The sequence below is a fragment of the Heterocephalus glaber genome, unplaced genomic scaffold (genome assembly GCF_053883595.1).
Source record: "Heterocephalus glaber isolate CG9 unplaced genomic scaffold, H.glaber_assembly_v1.0 deba00000901, whole genome shotgun sequence".
Classification (NCBI taxonomy): Eukaryota; Metazoa; Chordata; class Mammalia; order Rodentia; family Bathyergidae; genus Heterocephalus; species Heterocephalus glaber.
Genome location: NW_028258171.1, coordinates 6,435,081 through 6,449,416, shown reverse-complemented (window position 1 = coordinate 6,449,416; position 14,336 = coordinate 6,435,081). Strand labels below are relative to the sequence as shown.

The 14,336-nt window shown below is 37.6% G+C and overlaps 1 pseudogene across 1 annotated transcript; it reads right to left on the bottom strand.

The window, feature by feature from the left end:
• Window positions 1-4,992: 4,992 nt before the first annotated feature.
• LOC101719762 (cyclin-Y pseudogene) lies at window positions 4,993-7,985 on the bottom strand (annotated as a pseudogene). Its single transcript, XR_015450066.1, has one exon. The product of XR_015450066.1 is annotated as a cyclin-Y pseudogene (transcript).
• Window positions 7,986-14,336: the final 6,351 nt, after the last annotated feature.

Sequence of the window (14,336 nt, the reverse complement as noted above, 5' to 3'; positions counted from 1 at the left end):
TCAGCTTTCTGTACCATAGAACACTAGAATTTATTCCTCCCATTTCTGTAATACTGTATCTGTTGATCAGAGACTCTTTCCAGTCTCTGGTAACCATAATTCTACTGTCTACTCCTGTGAGATTAACTTTCCTGGGTTATAAATACGAATGAGTGTCTGTAGTTTTCATCCTTCTATGCTTGACTTATTTCATATATTGTACTCTAGGCCCATCCATGTTGTTGAAAAACACAATTTCGTGCTTTCTTAAATTACTGTGTAACATTTCATTGCATACATGTACCACACTGGTACATGTTGATTGTTCTATGTTGTTGGTTTAGGTTGATTCTATATTCTGGCTTTTGTGAATAGCGCTGGAATAAATAAACATGGTGATACAGGTGTTTGTTCAATATGGTATTTCATTTTTTCTGAGTACATACCCAATAGTAGGATTTTGCATTGTATGGCAGTTCTACTTCTAAATTTTTTGCAAAATCTCTGTATTGTTTACCATAAATGGCTATGCTAACATATACATTTCAACTAGCAATGTTTAAGAGTTCCCTTTTCTATGTAGCCTTACTTGCATTTGGTTTTTTTTTTTTTTGGCCTTTTTGATAATAGCTATCTTAACTGGGTAAAGTGGTATCTCATTGTGGCTTTGTTTTCTTAAAAAATTAAAAGTAGATCTACCCTATGATCCAGCATTTCCACTACTGATATCCAAAGAAAATGAAGTGTGTCAAAGAAATATCATTTTCATTTTTATATCATTATAATCAAGATATGAAATCAAAACTAGTTTTCAACAACAGATGAATGTATAAGAAAATATGGTGTACATATACAATGTAATACTATTCAGTCAAAAAATGAATGAAATCCTATCATTTGTGGCAATATGGATGGATGTGGAGAGCAATGATAAATAAAATAATTCAGACATAGACATATACTATTTATTATCACTCAGATGTCAAAGCTACAATAATAGATCTCATGGAAATAAGAGAATATTTGTACCTAAGACTTGAGCAAATAGTAAGGAGTAGGAATTAGGGAGAAATTGGTCAATGGGTACAGTTTAACAGACAGGAGAAATATGTAGGTCCTGGTGTTCCATTGCACAGTGGGATGACAACTGTCAATATTAATATATTATGTATTTCAAAATAGCTAGGATTTTGAATGTTTCATCACAAAGAACAATGTCTGAGGGAATGGGTATGCTAATTACTCTAATTTCATCATTATATAATATGTATTTATTTAATATCACATTGCACCTCATAAATTCTTATGATTAGTAAGTCAATGAAAATTGAATTCAGAATTATAGGATATATATTATATTTTCTTGCTGAAATTGTTTTTTGAATTATTATAGAATTTTAAATTTCTTACCATGTCTTTAAAAGTATTTTTGTCATATCTATAATTTATTTGATGCTGGGTTCTTTGTCAAGGTTAATTAATGGTGTGGCAGTCTTTCATTGAACAATTTTGATTCACTGTATGGCAGTCTAATTCATAAAATGATTTCTGAGAGGTACTATGATAAGTAAGGTGGAGTTCTTTCACATTTTGTTTTCATAGAATAAAATGTGACATAGTGAAAAATGCTCTGTCTCAAACACTATTCACGCACACAAAAATGTAAGGATGAAAGATGTTTGTATATATATATATATATATATATATGTATACTGTTAAAAAATTACTGTCTGTAGTTGTTAGCTTTATGCTATAGAAACAACACCTGAAGAGTACTGATAAAGTGATGTAAGGCAATTTTACTTTTTGGCTGTATACCATAATGCATTTCTAGTATAGATTCACACATTTTCCTTCGTTACATAAGGATACCCTTCTAGTATCTGAGAGCATAAGGTATCTAAAAGAACTATGTACATGAGAGGATTAATCAGCTGAGGCCTCTTGAAAGCGCTTGCTTTTATGCTAGATCTTGACATGATTGATGAATATTATACATGATACTTTAAAATACATGGAAAATTAGTGTTGGGAATTTAAAGCATTCTCCAGCATCTTAAGAAGGAGAAACACTGGAGTGTCATGTAGAAGGTTAAGAAAGATGGGAGGGGGGCAGTGGATAAAATATGTCTTGAGTTTAGAACTGAAATTTTAAAATTAGATTTAGAGGTTAGATTTCTATTCTTATAGATCTTTCATGTGTATTAGACGTAGTAAATACAAATTAGACTAATTCCATAATGTGTGAGACAGATGAATAAGTAACAGAGATTTATTTAGTAAATTTCTTATTTAAGTTCCTCAGTTTATCACAACAATAAAAAGGAGATAATTCCTTTCTTTGACTTAGTTTGGTTATCACATTGGGGTGCAGCTTGGAAAGGTGGGTGCTATGAGAAAAAAATTCAGTTGAATGAGAAATATTTAATGGGAAGAAGTGCTCATACTGAACTTTCAAGGATTGGTAGGATTCTAATAGGTATGGATAGAAGAAAAAAAGATACAGATGGAAGGACCACAGCTGGTCAACACTGGGGCTGGCAAAAGACTGAGAACTGTTTTTAAGCCCCTTGTAAAATCACTTCTTAAAATCTACATGTAGGTCTTGGTGGTGTAAATGGGAAGAAAGAATTAAATGTGCCAATAGCTTTTTCCTACTTGTTTCTTATGCAGGAATTATGATGTTATTGAAGGATAGAATTGGCGGGTAAATTGTCAATATAGCTAAGTAGACTGGCATCCTAATGTCTTAAATATATAAGCAATTGATAATTTATGCAGTAACTTCACATTTATTTTCTAATTTTGTCTTTTCAAAAACTGTATAAGTTAGCCAGGGAAACATTCTATCCTAGAGAAGACAATTTAGATTTAGAAACATTTGCTCAAAAATTACTTAACTAGTAAGTACTGGAAAGGACTTGGACTCAGTTTCCTGATGTCAAGTTTAGCCTTATTACACCACACATGCAAAACAAGAGAAATAACTACTGGAACTGATGGATTAGTAATGCAAATGGAGAATAATCAATAACAAAAAGGTGTAAAGAACTTACCTGGAAACCTCTAATTTCCTAGCAGGAGAGATTTATAGTCCTTGATTTTAAGAAGACTATTTCCTCTGTTGGTTGATGGGCTAGGTTTGAAAAAGCCAACTCCTGAAAGAAACTGTTAAACCGCTGTATCTTAATTTGAAATCAGTTGGTCTTGTCATACCTCATTTAGCTGTTATTTGAATGGACAACGCTGAGCCTATCTGCTGTAACAAACAGAAACCAATGTGCTCTTATTAAGTGTGATCCATATTCCATCAAGTGCATGTTTACTTATAATTTTATTACAGAGGCCTAACCAAGAGGAGGTTCCTTTGAGGAGTTATTGTAGGATGTCAAGAAAAACAGAAAAACAAATATTTACTATCTTCCATTTACAGTCCTTTTATTTTTAAAACAACAATGAAAAATTTAAGTGTTTTATTCATAGTTCCATCAATCTTCACAATGTTCTCCTAAGTCAGGTAGGTGGTAAGAATTACTATTAAATGGAAAGGAAGTTTAATATGTTTATTTGTTGTGAGAAAAAGACAGGGAGACAGGGGACTTGCAGTAAGAATACTTTAGTTTGAAATATTACATATAATAACAGGGAATAAAGCATTATCCAAGGGAGGAAAAATTAAATAAAATCTATTGGAATATGGAAATGTTTTCATAACAAATGAAAATAGAAAATAAATCATAATGAAGATTAAAAATAGAAAAACTCATGACACTTCAGCTAAATTTAATAACCATTTATGGAACACCTAATGATTTTAAGTCATTTTTAATCATTTTTGTTTCCAGTTATATTACTGAGTGCTGAGAATTAAAAACATTTTTAAAATGCTGAAGAAGTCTCGGGAAGTATGAGGTATATGACAATGAGCTTTAATCATGATTCTGGTTGTAGATGGTTTTGAGGAAGGAGAAACAATACAAATACTCAGTAGAACTTCGGCTGAAGGTTTGTATAAATTATAAAAGAGTAAATAAATACAGAGATCACCTGTCTTTAAATCCAAATTATGACAAAGTGTTAAAGGATCAGGATTAACTATTCATATGCACTATGGACAAAATAAAAAGAAAAGAAATTAAATCACAGCATGAGGAAGTTCTAATTGATAGTTGGAAGGATTTTCTAGCAATGGTCATTGGCTAATAAGTGTTCAATTTGTATTGACAAGGCAGATTGTAGAACATTTTAGACAAGAAAGGTATAAACATAGGAAAGTGTGATTTACAATGTTCTCAGCGGGGGTGGGGAGAAACAGGGAGAGAGAGAGGGTATTTTAAGACTATACTTTTGAGAAATTGCTTCTTTTTGGGTAATACAGTCGGGAGCAACTTCAGGGATGGATTGCTATTCTCTTCAACTTATTTTTTAAATTCATCTGAGCCTACAAGTCTAAGAAAATATTTTTCATGTTAAAATTTACTGTTCCTAGCAATCATAAGTGTGTCCAAAACAATTAAGTGAAGATGAAAAATCAATTGCTCAGTGTTTATTGTGTACATACTGTGAGATGCCTCCAAATTTTTAAGTAGGCCAAGATGCCTTTCATCTATGTCTGTTAGAAGCTCAAAACCATTCAAAGCAGCTAGTTTCTGCCTGTCAGGGAAAAAAAAGGTCTTCAGCTGCTAGTGACTTATCTTGCAGAAGTATATACTTCTCCCACATTGCATAGATTTTAAAAGAGAAGATGGTGGGTTAGGGACTAATTAACTTTAAAAAACAGATGGGCAGTAGAGAAGCCATAATATTGACTGAAACCCTCTTAATCAAACTGTAGAGGAGTGTAGGGAACAGGGGAAGGGGACGTTACCAGAACCTCTGCAGTGAGTCCTGGTCTCCTGCGAGCCACGGCAGCACACGGCGAATTACAGGAAAGGTAGAAAAATGACACTGAGAAGAAGCTGAGCTTTGGGTCTGATCAGTGCTGCTCTGGGCGACAAAGAAAAAAGCCCCCAGTTTACCACACCTTTTATTCTGTACCTCGTAACAAATGACTTGCAGAGAATTCAGTACATCAGGAGAAACAAATGTAACAAATGACTTGCAGGGAGTTCAGTAGTTCACATTGGGATAAACAAGGTGTAACAAAAGGCTTGCAGAGAGTTCAGTACGTCTCGGCTAAACAAGATATTAACAGTCCAAGAACAACGAGGAACTGAGCAGATGTTTATTCTCCCAGGATGTTTCTTGTCCTGGAGAATCACAGCATCACTGGATCACTGAAGTCTCAGTTGTGACCGGAGGGCAAACTGGAGTTATTCTGTAGCTGGGCTGTAGGCAAGAGAACTAGGCCTACTCAAATGATTTTTCCCTAGAATTATGTAGCATTGCTCCCAACAGAGGAGTATGTCTATCTGCTTTATTTGGTGTTGCTGTTACAGAATAACACAGACTGGGTAAATCATAAACTCTTAAAGCTTATTTGACTCATGGTGCTGGAGGCGGAGAAGTCTCAGATCAAAGGGCTGCATCTAGTGAGGGTCTTTGTGTTGCATCTTAACATGATGGAAAGCATCACGTGGCAAGAGAGCATGTGAGAAAGACAGTGAGGAAAGGGGGTGGGCTCACCCCTTTTATCATTAACCCATTCCCACAACTATCTTCTTCTGAAATAATGGCCTCGATCCATTCACGAGAGTGGAGCCTCCATGACCTAAATACCTCTAAGAGGTCTAACTTCACAAGGCCACCACAGTGGCAACTAAATTTTAACATGCATTTTGGAGAAGACATTCAAACTATGGTATTACCTACACTTAAAGTAAATATAGGAATAAATAAAATAGTAAATTAATAAAATGACCAAGAATAAAGAGTGAGAAACATTACAAAAGGAGAAGAAAACTAAGTATAGAGCAGTAATCTGGTTATACATGACTGAAATTAAGGAGAGAGACTCTGATGGAGACAGAACCTCCAAAATTACATCCTGTTACTACAGTTGCCAAAGGCAGTGTATACATATTTGTAAACTACCAATGAATTAGTCTAAAAAGTAAATTGTTTATTATTATTATTATTATCATTATTATTATTATTATTATTATTATTTTAGTGCAGAGAAAAAGCCAGTACTACTTATTTGGATGTCTGTGCCATAATGGGTACAAACTATAGTCTCTGCTCTGTGCGACCAAAACAATAAAAATAAAATCCCTCAAATCCCCCCAAAAAAGCAGCAAGAAGGAATGCATGAAGTCTTACAGAACACATTGATCCAAATGGGGCGGTAAGCATGGCACTCTTGTCTTTAATGCACATCCAACGTGGCTACCTCCTGCGTGCTTCCAATACGTTCATCTCCTGATCAGATGGGGCATTTAAGAAATGGACAAGCCACTCAACCATTTTCCCTCCTCCACACAACTTCCTTTCCCTTTGTTTCCTCCTCCAGGATGAGAGTCTGTTTCCTCCAGGAAGGAAGTGCTGTTAATGGAGGTGGGGAAAGGAGTGAAACAGGTTTCCGAATACCGACTCTGCTTCCCTGGAAGCCTTGTTGTGTGCGGCCAACAGCACGAGGCGGTGTGAAGGCTTCCTGACAGAGCTATGAGTTAGAAAAAGAAAGGAAGAACAAAAACAGAACCACTCCAACTCTGTCTTTTCTCAAACCACAGGAGAAACTGAGGGGTGCTACGGGCTCCAGTGGGGACATTGCGCAGTTAGGAGACGATGGCTGGGGACCACCTCGGCAGAGTCAGATTGTCAGCACTGGCTGACCGCTTCCGTGAGGATCTTCTCAGGTCCTCGTACTTGTCCTCACAGAGGCGAGAGATGGCCTCAAGCTTGTGGGCCCTCCCCCTGCTCAGGGGCTCCAAGGGAAAGCTCAGGTTGTTTGCCTCTGTCAGAGAATGAAGATCGAAATAATACTTGGCATACACACTGGAAGGGACAGTGATGTGGAACTGGAGCAATTCAAGAAACTCGCTCTAGCTCATTCATGTCCTCCACTGTGATGTCCTTCAGGATCTGGTAGTAATCCACATTGCACACGGCCTGGTCACCCCACACCTTGGAGGCCAGCAGGACTGCCCCGAGCGCAATCGGCTTCCAGTTGGCTGGACAGATAGCTATCTCCGCATATGTTAACAGCCTCTCCAGGTACACCAGGGTGACAACGGCACATTCAGCTGTCAGCTGCGCAGCACGGAACAGTGTCCAAACAAATTGGTAAATCTGCTTCTGCTCTGGGTTGTGTTTGTCATAATCTGGCGGCACTTCGGATTTCGAAAGAAGGTGAAGGTTTTCATCAAAAATATCTAAGAGCATTCTTCCATCTAGGTCCCATTTAATTGTATACTTGAGGTTTGCTTGACTGGCTGTGCTATCATCTAGGAAGATCGTGGAGCAGAAGCTGTACTTCCTTGCTATTTGTCTGGAGGATGACAGTTAATGAAGGGACTCTTGCGTTTTTCTCTCACGTCCCTCTGAGATTTACTGAGGAATATTGTGCTGGCCCAAGGCTGATCTGAAGGATTAAATTCCATGTTCAAATCTTCCTGTCAGGAGACCAATTCTCACTGCCTCCGGGTTCTGGAGAAGGATGGGGCTTTCTGCGTGTGTCCCATGGTCCCGAACAGAGCTCCAAAACATAACCCAGTGCTGCAATCCAGCTTTGGCTAGCAGCAGCAGAGTATCCGAAGACACAGGTAGTGTCCAGTCTCTTTTGTTTCAGTGCCACCCTTCCTGGTGTGCCAGACAGGGATTACAGGACTTGATGTCTTTCTGGCAGTCGTCTCTCTCTGTCCTCGATGTGCTCCCTGTCGCTGATGTGCTGCAGGTTACAGTCCCCGTCCTGGCGGCTTAGGTCCACGTCGGGGCTGCGGGACTCCAGGCGAGAATGCGGTTCCTGAGGAGCTTGGGGCTGGGAGACACGCAGCTCCAGGTCGTGGTCCCCGTCTTTGGCTCCAGGGCTCTGGCGGGCTCTGAGGGAGACCCGGCCGCCGGCTCAGCGGAGGCGGCGAAGGCGCGGCCCCGCCATGGGCAGGGGCCCCGGGCTCCCGGGGGCCTCCGGCGCCCGCTCGGCCCGCGCTGTTCCACCCGGAGCAACTGCGGCCGGCCGCGCAGAGCTCACGCCGCCACAGCCATGGCGGGCGGCGGCCAGGCCGCCTCCCAGGTCCCGGTCGGCTCAGGCGGTTCTGACTCAGGCCCGCAACGCGCCAGGCCGCAGAGAGCGCGGGCGGGCGCGGCCCTGGGCCTCCACGCGCGAGGCAGGCCAGACGCGGTGCGAAGCCCAGCGGCGAGGAGGATGAATTGTTTTATATTATGTAGACTTCTTCTTAGCATATTTTTATAGAGAAACTTATTTTTAACACCTTGGCCTCCCTTCCACTTTCCCCCCTTCCCACTGATCCTTCTCCCTTTCCCTCTCCCATCATATAGCTATCTGTTTCTATACATTTATTTTGATTTTCATATTTCCTTCAGGATGTCACAAGTTAAATTTTATTATAGTCTTTATAACATTAACAGATTCTCTTTAATTAGAAAGCGAGCCCCAAAATGAGATCAGCACCTTTATAGTGTGTTTCAAGCCTCAAACAAGTTATACATTTCTTTCTTTTTTCATTAAGTTTATTGGTACGTTTTAGGTATACAATACAGTTACAATCATCATGGGATCTTGTACCTTTACATGATGTATATTGGTTCTTATTTTTTCCCCATTTCCCTGCCCTCCCTTCAACCCCTCCACCCTTCCCTATTTACAAAGACTTTGTTTCCATTTTTTTCTTTTCTCATATTTTTTCTTTTCCCTTCTTTCTTTTCTCTGACCCCTCCCAATTCCCCTGTTTCTTTATACCTTTTCTTCCTATTTCACAGTATCAATTACACATTTTGATCCTTATTTACACTTTTAGTTTTTCACACCAGAGAAACTATTTGGCATTTACACAGGTGTGCTCTATTTATTTCACTTAAGATTATGGCCGCGGGGCGGGGGTTTCGCTCAGTGGTTCTGCTGCCTGCCACGCAAGCGCAAGGTTCCGAGTTTGATCCGTGGTACAAAAAAAAAAAAGAAATTATGGCCTCAATGTGCAGCCAGTTAGCGATAAATGTCTCCAGTTTCTCGTTCTTTATGGCTCAGTAATACTTCATTTTATTACAGAACCACTTTTTCTATCCAGTCTCTAGTTGATGGGCAATAGGGCTGTTTCCAAGTTTTAGCCATTAGAAACTGGGCTGCTACAAACATGGGTGCGCATATATCACAGTGGTATGATCTTTTCTTTTGGGAAGATATCCAGCAGGGGAATAGCTGGGTCAAATGGGACCACTAATTCTAGTTTTTTCAGGTATCTCCATCTTGATTTCCACAGTGATTGCACCAGTCTGGATTCCCACCAACAATGAAGAAGGGTTCCTTTCTCCCCACACCCCAACCAGCATTTGTTATTGGTTGATTTCTTGATATTTGCCATTCTTTCTGGGGTGAGGTGGAATCACAGTGTTGTTTTCATCTGCAACTGTTGAATGACCAGTGATGTTGAACATTTTTTCATATGTTTATTTGCTACTTTTACTTCTTTGTCTGAGAAATGTCTGTTCATTTCAGATACCCATTTTTGAATTGGGTCTTTATATTTGGGGGATTGGATTTTTAAAAGATCTTTATATATTGTAGATAGTAGTCCTTTGGCGTACAGCTGGTAGAAATTTTTTCTCACATTGTAGGTTGTCTCTAGCTCTGTTGGTGGTTTCTCTTGCAATGAAGAAGCTTTTTAATAAGATGAAATCCCAGTTGTTGATTCTTTCTGCTAGTTCCTGTCCTACTGAGGTTTTGTTCATAAAGTCTTTTCCTATGCCAATGTCTTCGAATTCTACCTAACTTATCTTCCAGCAAGTTTAGTGTTTCTGTCTTAATATTTAGATCTTTAATCCATTTTAATTTTAGTTTAGTGCATGGTGATAGGCATGGGTCTAGTTTTAATCTTTGGCAAGTTGAAACCCAGTTTTTCCAGCATCATTTATTAAAGAGGCTATCTTTCCTCCAGTGAAGATGGTTGGCTCCTTTGTCAAAGATGAGGTGGCTGAGTATATCTGGACTTTTTTCTGCATCCTCTAATCTATTCCACTGATCCTTGGGTCTGTTTCTTTGCCAGTACCATGCTGCTTTTTTTTTTTTTTGTCTATAATATTAAAATTTTAATTTCAGCTTCACATTTAGAAGAATTTCTTTCTTTGGTGCATAACATTATCTCAGAATCTGTTAGAGGCTAACAATTGGGTTATGTTTTTTTTTCCCATTAAGTTTATTGGTACATTTTCGGTATAAAATACAGTTACATTCATCATTGGGATCTTGTACCTTTACATGAGTATCTTGGTTCTTATTTTTTTCCCCTTCCCTTGCCCTCCCTTCACCCCCTCCACCCCTCCCTATTTGCAAAGACCTTGTTTCCATTTTTTTTCCTTTTCTCATATTTTTTCCTTTTCCATTTTTCCCTTCCCCTATCCCTCCCAATTCCTCTGCTCTTTTAGACCTTTTCTTCCTGTTACACAATATCAGTTATACATTTTTTAAATTACAATATTAAGATCTAGGAGACATTACCACAGATTTTACAGAATTTAAAAGGATATAGAAAGAATATTACAAAAATCTTTTTTGAAATAAATTTGACAACTTCTAAGAAGTACCTTGGAAGACAAATTAATGAAACTAACTCTAGAGGAAATAAAAAATTTGAATAGCACCTATTAAAGAAAGTATATTCCTAGCTTGAAAACCTACCTATATAATAACAGCAGGCTCATAAACATTTTAACTGATAAATTATATCAAAAAATTAAAGCAGAAAAAAGAAGCAACACTTCTCCCCTCATTTTAGGAACTCAACATTGTGCTAATCCTAAAACTGGGTAAAGATAATAGAAGAAAAAAGTATGAACATAGATAGAAATTTGTTTAAGAAAACAAACTATTAGAAGTCAGATCTGGCAGTATGTAGAAAGTGGTTTTGTTATAGGGATGGCAGTGTTGGTTCAGCATTGCAAGATCCACCCCCAAAAGTCATCAGTTTAACAGAGGAAAGGAAAAAGCCGTATGATCCTGTCACTAGTTGGAGAAAAAGTATTGGACTAAATTCTACAGCTGTTCATGGTGAAAGCTATCAGGAGACCAGAAGTAGAACAGAAACTTCTCAACAGATTAAAGACATGTACTCCATACTTCCAGCGAGAATGCCTTATATAAATGGAGAAGATAAAATGCTTTCTCTTTCAGGTGGGGAACAAGGGCAGATATGCTTACTCTTTATCTGTCCATTAAACTTTGAAACTTAGTCCCCACGAAAACAGTCTGGCAATACAGTGACACAACTAAGATAGGATTAGCATGGTGGAAGCAAAATCTTTATATGTAGATGAAATGATCATCTACAGAGAAAATACTAAGAAATCTCTAGGAGGCCCTAGAACTTGTACTTGAATTTAGCAGGATTAGAAAACACAAGGTATATATAAAAATTCAGGTCTGTATATACTTGCTATAAATGAAGAATTGGATATTGAAATTTAAAAGTTATGTAAGAGTACAAAGGACCTACAAAAGTTAAAAACAAAACAAAAACAAAAACAGTGTTGGAAGACGTTTAGTGCCTAATTTTAAGACTTCTTCTAAAGCTACAGTAATCAAGGCAGTGTTGGTGGAAGGAAAGACATACAGATCATTAGAATAAAACAGAATCCAGAAATAGAACCACACATATATGGTCCACTGAGTTTTGAAAGATTATTTAACATTAGCATTTTATAGTATATAAACTCAATTCAAGAGCCGGGGAAGAGATAGTGTTTGCAGCAAATGGCACTAGAACACCTGGTATTCATACATAAAAAATTAACCTCAACCCTTTTTTTCCATACATGAAAATAACTTGAAGGGATCTATGAACCTAAATATGAAAGCCTAAAAGTATAAAACTTTAAGAAGAAATTATAAGGGAAAATATTTATGAATTCAGGGTAGGCAAGAACTACCTAGGATACAAAAAACATGCTCTTCTTTTTCTAGGAGCTTGAGGTTCAGCATTAGGTTGTTTATTTGAGCTCTCTCTGTTTTCCTAGTATGGCCATTCAGTGCTGTGATTTTCCCTTGTAGAACTGCTTTCATTGTGTCCCATAGATTCCTGTATGTTGTACTGGCATTATTATTTACTTGTAGAAACTGTCTAATTTCGTCTTTAATTTCCTGTGTGACCCATTGGTTTCTCAGGAGAGTTTTATTCAATTTCCCTGTGTTTGTGGATTTCTTGGGGTTTCTTATACTATTGATCTCCAGTTTAGTTGCACTATGGTCTGATAATATACAGTAGATAACTTTAATTTCTTTGCAGTTACTTAAACATGTTCCGTGAGCTAGCATGTGGTCTATTTTGTGGAATGAACCATGTACAGCCAAAAAGAATGTATATTCTGATTTTGTGTGGTGGAACACTCTGTAGGCATTTAAGTTCATTTGTTCAAAAGCTTGCTTCAGTTCTAGTATTTCATTGTTGATTTTTTGTCTAGATGATCTATCTATTTGTGATAGTGGGGTATTGAGGTTCCCCACTACAATTGTATTAGTGCTTTTTTGGTTTTTCATGTCCATTAATATTTGTTTTGTATATTTGGGGGGCATTCATATTTGGTGCATATATATTTATGATTGTCATCTCTTCCTCTTGGATTGTTCCCTTCACAAGGATGTAGTGACCATCTTCATCTGTCTTAGTTTTGGTTTGAAATCTACTTTCTCTGCAAATAAGATAGATACACCTGCTTTTTTCCAGGTTCCTGTCACATGGAGAACTGTTTTCCGTTCTTTTACTTTCAGTCTATGAATTTCTTTTTGACCTAGGTGTGTTTCTTATATACAGCACATTTTTGGGTTTTGCTTCCTAATCCATTCTACCAGTCTATTTTTTTTTGATTGGTGAATTGAGACCATTAACATTGATGGTTATAACTGATATGCATTGACTTATCCTTGTCATGTTATTTTCCTGTTGTTGGCTGTTTTATTTTTTATTTTTCCCCTTCTCCCTTTAATTTCTTGCCTTGCCTGATGGATTTGCTCTGTTGAGCCTTATAGAGTTGTGACAATATCTAGGATATTGTGTAGAATTGTTTGGAGTGATGGTTTGGTATTAATGAAGTTTCTTAGGTGGTCTTTTTCTGTCATCTAAGTATCTTATTTTCCCATCAATTTTGAAAGATAGTTTTGCAGGATACATCTGTCTAGGTTGGAGGTTGTTTTCTTTTAAGGCCTGTAATACCTCACTCCATGCTCTCTTTGACTTGAGGATTTAGGTTGAAAAGTCTGCTATGATTCTGATGGGCTTTCCATGTATGTGATATGTTTCTTTTCTCTGATTGTAGAATTTTGTTGTTCTGTTGGGTTTCCGAGATCTTGACTATTAATATGTTTAGATGTAGATTTTTTTGATCATGGCTAATTGGAGTCCTGTATGCCTCATGTATCTGTAAGTCAAATTCTTTTGCTCTTTTTGAGAAGTTTTCTGTCATTATTTCTGTGAGGAGTTTTTTTTTTTTATGTCATTTGTACTTTCTTTTGGTTTTTCGTGGATCACTATCAGTCTTATATTATTCTTCTTTGTGTCATCTTGGGGCTGTTGGATTGATTTCTCATGGTCCCTTACTATTTTTAAGAGATCTTTCTTTTCATGGTCACTGACTACAATCCTGTCTTCTATATCTGAAATTCTGTCCTCACATTAGCTCATTCTGCTGCAGATATTTTCAATAGAGTTTTTAATCTCCTGGATATTTGTTTGAATCTGTTTCATGAATTCCATTTCTTTCCTATATTGGGTATTCATAGTTTCCATTTCTTTCCTATGCTCATCATTCATGGCTTCCATCATGGTCCTGAGGTCATCTATTTTTTTTTATCTGTTTCTGTTCTAGAGTCTCATGTTTTTCATTCTCACCATCTCTGTAGTTATCTGGGCAATTATTTCTGTTTTGAATTTTTCTAGAGCCTCATTCATCATTTATGTTACCTCCTGTGCTATCAATTCAGGGTGTCCAGGTGGTTGATTATCAGACTTTTCCACCTTTTTCCTCCCAGAATTTGCCTCTGGTGAGCCTGGTGTCTGGGTTTGCACCTTGCTTAGGTGTCTTCTCATTTCTATTTCTGTTGTTGGTACTGTTTTTGGTTTAACTTTTGGGTTAATACTTCAATGTTGCTTATTGTAGTATATTTGTTGCTTCTATTTGGAACCCTTATGGAATGATTGCTTCTCAGAGGTGTCTTCCAGATATAGGCAGTCTTTAGGTTTTGAGTCTCTAATGAC